Source organism: Rhinoraja longicauda, chromosome 5 (assembly GCF_053455715.1).
Source record: "Rhinoraja longicauda isolate Sanriku21f chromosome 5, sRhiLon1.1, whole genome shotgun sequence".
NCBI lineage: Eukaryota > Metazoa > Chordata > Chondrichthyes > Rajiformes > Arhynchobatidae > Rhinoraja > Rhinoraja longicauda.
The window spans coordinates 45,262,837-45,268,443 of NC_135957.1; the positions used below are offsets into that span (position 1 = coordinate 45,262,837).

Consider the following 5,607-nt stretch of genomic DNA (forward strand, 5'->3'; position numbering starts at 1 on the left):
CAGTTTGCGCTTGCGCCTTGTTTCTTGGCTGGTTTCATGGTAGTGACTGGGGTCCTGGGCGGGCTTTCACGGGAAAAAATATATTTGAAATTCGAGCAGGTGAGTAATATTAACTTGTATCCTTCAAAAGTTGAATTGATTTTAAATATTGATTCAAAACTGCAGACATCATCTAGTTTATTAGGTACATGAGAGGTAGGGTTCTGAGGGCTACGGGGAAGGCTAATTGGATACATTTTAAGTAATCTTCTGCTTTGGAATTTTGTGATTTGTTTTTGAACAGTCCAGAATTAAACAAAAAACATCAGAATGCCCATAAAGGGCCTGTCCCACATTAGGCGATTTTAAGGCGACTGCCGGGTGTCGTGGGCACGATCGTGAGGAGTCTTCCAAGAATCGTAGTGGATCTCAGCGCGTCGCTGAGAAATCTTCCGGAGTGAAATTTCTCGGCGACACCTGGCTTGTCGCCAGGTAATGTTGCTTATTGCGGGCGCTGTTGCCTGCTGTCCCCAGGTTTGCTAGGTTCTCTTAGATGCATTAAGAAGCCTATTATATTAAAATAAGTAAAGTCATTTCAAAATACCATAAAATGCTTGTGTTTAACCAATTTATTTACCGTCAGGACATTTGACAGGTAGATTGGAGGCGACAGTTTGACGGTCAGGTAAGCGTGGGAATTTTGCGATGTTTATGACCATCAGCCATTACATTTAAAGTGGGCTCCCAACCCAGATATGCAATCCAGAAACCAGATATGCATCTCCCGTACATTTTCAAAGAATGCCCACACACTTTTCACAAAAATCCACTTAACCACTTTAAAAACATTTTTTTTTAATACAGCTATTAGTAAACTGGAAGTAAATCCAGTTTATGCCTTGTTACAGTGATGCTTGGTTTTTATGTAACCCATACAAGATGTTATAATTCGAAACTCTCAAGTACTTACCGACTTGTCAGTGATTTCAGCGAAAATTAGGATGCCGGAGAAGCATTGACAGCGTGGGAATTTCGGGATGTTTTCAAAAACGCTGTAATCTCGACCTGACTCGGCATTGTCGTCGGGTAAAAGAAAAGTTTGGCGATCTGCTACGACTTTGACAGTCGCCGGCAGTCGCCTTAAAATCGCCTAAAGTGGGACAGGCCCTTAATTCAACCCCACACAGGCATTAAAAAAAAGTTTTTTAATAAGAGTTCCTTCTGGTCTTCATTAAGATGGTAACTGATCTTTCTTTGCTGCGTATTCTCTTTTGATATATTTTTAGTTAACAAGAATCTATCTCAAATTTAAAGGTGACAATTGACCTTACATCAATAGCCATTTGTGGAAGTGCTCCATACTTGCATCACCCCCTGCATTGAGAGCTTACTCCACTCCTTGAAAACCTTAACCTTTTAAATTTTCTGTACCTGTCGTGCCCTTTCAATATGAACTAACTCTTTAGACTGCGTTTTACCAGCTATATGCCACTTTGGAAACTTTTTTTCTACCATTTTTAAATTTAATGACCTCACATTTCCATATTTTTACCCAATTTGCTACAATTTTCCCATTCCCAATAATATCTCATTAATTATTCTGCTTCACTTTCTTTTATCCCCATTACTATGTTTATTAGTACACTAAGTAGCTGCAACCTCATCTCAGAAATGTTGTCGATGGCATTTCTGAGAAGTTATTGATGAGGTAAGGTTGTTGATCTTGTTTGCTTGGTGAAATAATAATCTGATGCCAGCACCTCACAGTAAGAAAGCAACAGTATTGTGCAAAAATACTTCTGGAGTGTCTTTTATCTTGGTGAAGTGCAATTTGGATTAAAAATCTTATCTTGCCAATTGTCACACATATTGAAAAAGATAAAGTTATGGCAATAGTGATTACATTGGCAGAATTAACAGGGAAGATTTTTTGTTGAAATCTGAGTAAATTTGCAATTTGAAAGATTAAAATTGCTTTCAAAATGCCATTTGGGGAAATAAGTATGGGAAGGATTTTTGCAACATGTACATTGTTTCAGTTTTCTGACAGCAACTTGGATTCTATTACAAGGATACTAAATTAATGTCAAATTTTACATTTATTTTTGCTTTTTTTATTTTTGCCTTTCAAAGTTGTGCAAAGATTCATACAATTTGATAATAGCTTTATAGTAACCAAAATTTGATCTTCAATGTTAGCAAATGACTTTAATTTTATCTGATCTCTTTTTCAGAATTATAAAACTACAATGATGTCAAACTATTGTGTAAGTAAAGAAATTCATTGCAAATAATCCATGGAGCATTCAAGTAGTTTTATTGTTAACTCATTGGAAAAGAGTTGAAATTTGCAACTTCGCTAGACTTGGTTGCTGCCATTTATTGCTTAAATCTAGAATTCCAATACTGCTTGGAAAGTGTAGCAAGAAAAGGGGGTCAGAACTGACTATATTTTCCTATGAAATTCAGTTTTAGGGCTTCTGTTATTTGTACATGTATTTCAATTCAAAATTCTGGTGTGAAATTTAAAAGCTAAAATCCAAACATTAATTTTCATGGGCCTATCAACAACCAACATTACTTTGTTTTCATCAGTTAAACTTAAAGATTTTTTTACTTTTTTTATAAATGTTCTAAAAATTACTCTCTTTTAAAGATCTGGCCAGCTGCACAACTGCTGAATTTCTACTTTATATCACTGCAAAACAGGTAAAAACAAAAATGCTCATTGAATCTCTGGTTCGCTTGGTTGACCAAATGTTCCTCAGCTTAGTCTTGAAAAGAAAGATTAGTTTCCCTTGGGGATTTCCCTTGGGGATTAAAAAAAAATGTCATCTGATTATAGTTAACTAAATATAAACTGAAATAAATAATTAATATGAAATGAAACTTCAAGCTGCCTTGATTGTTCTTGCTTTTCACCAAGTTTATCTTCACCAGATGTGCCCATTGTATTCAATCCAATTTCCACGGGAGAAATCAGCCTGGTCCAAGAACTTTCTAATTGGAGACACTTTCATTTCCCAGGCCATCTTTTATCTTATCTGAACACAGTTTTTGCTTTTATTGGTTTATTATTATGTGTAAAGAAAAAAAAAATGTTTTTGTGTGCTTTCCCAATCAGACCACATAATAAGTACAAAAGATGGTGCAAAGAGAAAAATAACTTGAGGGGTGCAGTATGCAGTGCCACAGCATTATAGTATTATGGCTCCAGGGACAGAACAGATGTTTAAAAAGTGCAAGGCCTGCAATGAAGTGGACTGGGTGATTGGGATTACGTCTTTCATTTAAATTGAGAAATAAAAAAGGCATATAATCTGAATTGCTGTTTCTTTAATTTAATACAGGTTGGCAGTTGTTCAGATTGTTGCCCTGATGTGGAATACCTACCTATCCTGGATGGCAAATAGACCATGAAAGATTTACCCGAATCATCAATTAATTCCCACTTCAGTAGCAAAAGACTGAATTTTCTTAACCATTTGACACAATGTTTTAATATGTTATCGCTGTAGAGGAAAGCTGCCATAATTGCGGAGAGTGTGTTGGGAAATTAACCTTTCATGGTATTTGGTTTGTTTGCATTGAATCGGCTATGTACTAGACTGAAATAGCAAATCCTCTTCCCAACTCAGTTCTTGAGTCTGTTAACTGTGGAAAAGGAAAAGATGGCAAACACTACTGTTAACTAAATCTCCTAGAAAAAAACGAGCAACAGTTTATCAGAACATCCATAAATATGTATAAGATTATTCTGGAGACCTAGTTTTAAATTAACTTTTATGATGGTGTATGTTTGCTACGTCAAGATATTTTTGAATGAATTTGTAACATTAATAAGAAATATCTTATTACCTTCTACAGTAGTCTGAATATGCTAAGTTCCTTGCCTCTCCGCCCCCATTCACGATTACAATTAAATGAGTACCCAATTGAAATTAAACCTTGAGGGATAAAACTGGAGTAAAATATAGGTTGAACACCGATTTTCCTGCAACTGGTTGTCCACCCATCCCTGTAATCCGGAAAAAATTACGAGAGCTCTGTTGAATTTCCATGATCGGCCACAGAAGGCATCGCGAAGGGCGTGTGCTCTTTCTGATCGTGTCCCTCTGTTGTGAAAGAATCAACTTCACTACTTCACAAAGACAATGCAGTAAAACCCTTGTTTTATAGACCCCCTTATAGCAGATGTCATATGTAGCGGTCAGACCTGCCAACCCATCCCCAGCCCGTTTGAGGCCCGACTTCCGGCCCCACTCCCAACTTGCAACATGCACCAGCGAGCCCCCCTTCTCCCACCAAAAAAACACAAAGTGCTGGAGTAGCTCAGTGGGTCAGGATCTCTGGAGAACACGGATAGGTGACATTGGGACCCTTTCCCAGACTGATTCAGTTAGCTGAGTTACCCCAGCACTTTGTCTGTTTCACTTTAAAACTAGGCGCTGAAACCGCTGGTCTGCACCAGCAAGCATTTCTTCACATGGTTGTTGGTGCGGCTCACATTGTGGCCCCTGGTCACAGAGCTTTCTTCAGATTGCCCCCACTGACAGGACGTGCTCGGTCAACGTGGGGCTCCCTCCCCTCTCGCCTGCTGTTGCTTCCATGGTGGAGTATGTCAGTGACTCTGGGGGAGTAGGTGCCATGGGGGAAGGGAGGGGATGCGGGAGGGCCAGTTGACCTGAACAAAGCGCTGTCCCCAGGAGCTATAATGTGAGCCAAAACAACAGCTGTCCCCCGGGGTGAACATGGGCTCGCTGGTGCACTTTGCGAGTCGGGAGCCGGGACTCTAAGCGGCCGGGGAGACGGTGGGAGCCAGGAATGGGTCGCCAGGTCATGACATTCAGATTCAGTTTTACATTTTATATTTATTTTATTTAAGTTTCTGGCACTCCACGGAGTTTTAGAGACACTGGAGGGGTGTCATTAGCAGGAGAGGGGTGCATTGTCCATTCATTATCACGTGACCTCTGTGGGTCCAGAAAAACGGATAATCTAGAAAGGCTCTGAAACCAAAGGTGCCAGAAAATCGGTGTTTAACCTGTAATGGATGGATTTGAAGTTGCCCCAAGTGTCAACCAGGCGAATATCAACTGAACAAATAGGAGAATAAAAAACATTGTGTAGTTTAAAATAAATTTTAACTTTTAATAAAATGAATTAAATATTTGGATTTTTTTAAAGACAAATTGCATTATAGCTGTTAGAAAATGTAAAATTGTTTCTCTTTTACTTTTTCGTAATCTTAGGAAAGAGTTAAATCACAGACCTTAAGGAGTGAGTGATTGGAGGGTGTGGGGGGATGCAGATGGAGCAGTTGTGCAGGAGTAGGTCTTTTGATCCTGACAGGGACAAACAGAGTTTGGGGAGATTAGATGAGGCACATGCCATGAAAAATCAGCCAACTGGGAAACAAATGGGAAATTGATGAAAGAATATGCTCTGCTGACTTGCATGTATTCAAGGGGTACAAATTAGCCTGGGGGACCTTTTGCAGAAGAAAGTGGCGTGCAAACTCACTTGGCTGCACCAAAAGGAGGCTGCGCGAAGAATTGGAAACTGGATCCTGTAAAGGTCTGGACCATATTAGCTAAGGGATGGAATCCCAACATTGGGTTGGGAATA

At 39.1% G+C, this 5,607-nt stretch overlaps 1 long non-coding RNA gene across 1 annotated transcript; it reads left to right on the forward strand.

The window, feature by feature from the left end:
• On the forward strand, nucleotides 1-5,128 carry LOC144593599 (uncharacterized). The gene is made up of 4 exons (XR_013547271.1): nucleotides 1-99; nucleotides 2,214-2,246; nucleotides 2,636-2,688; nucleotides 3,330-5,128. It is a non-coding gene; the product is annotated as an uncharacterized LOC144593599 (long non-coding RNA).
• Nucleotides 5,129-5,607: the final 479 nt, after the last annotated feature.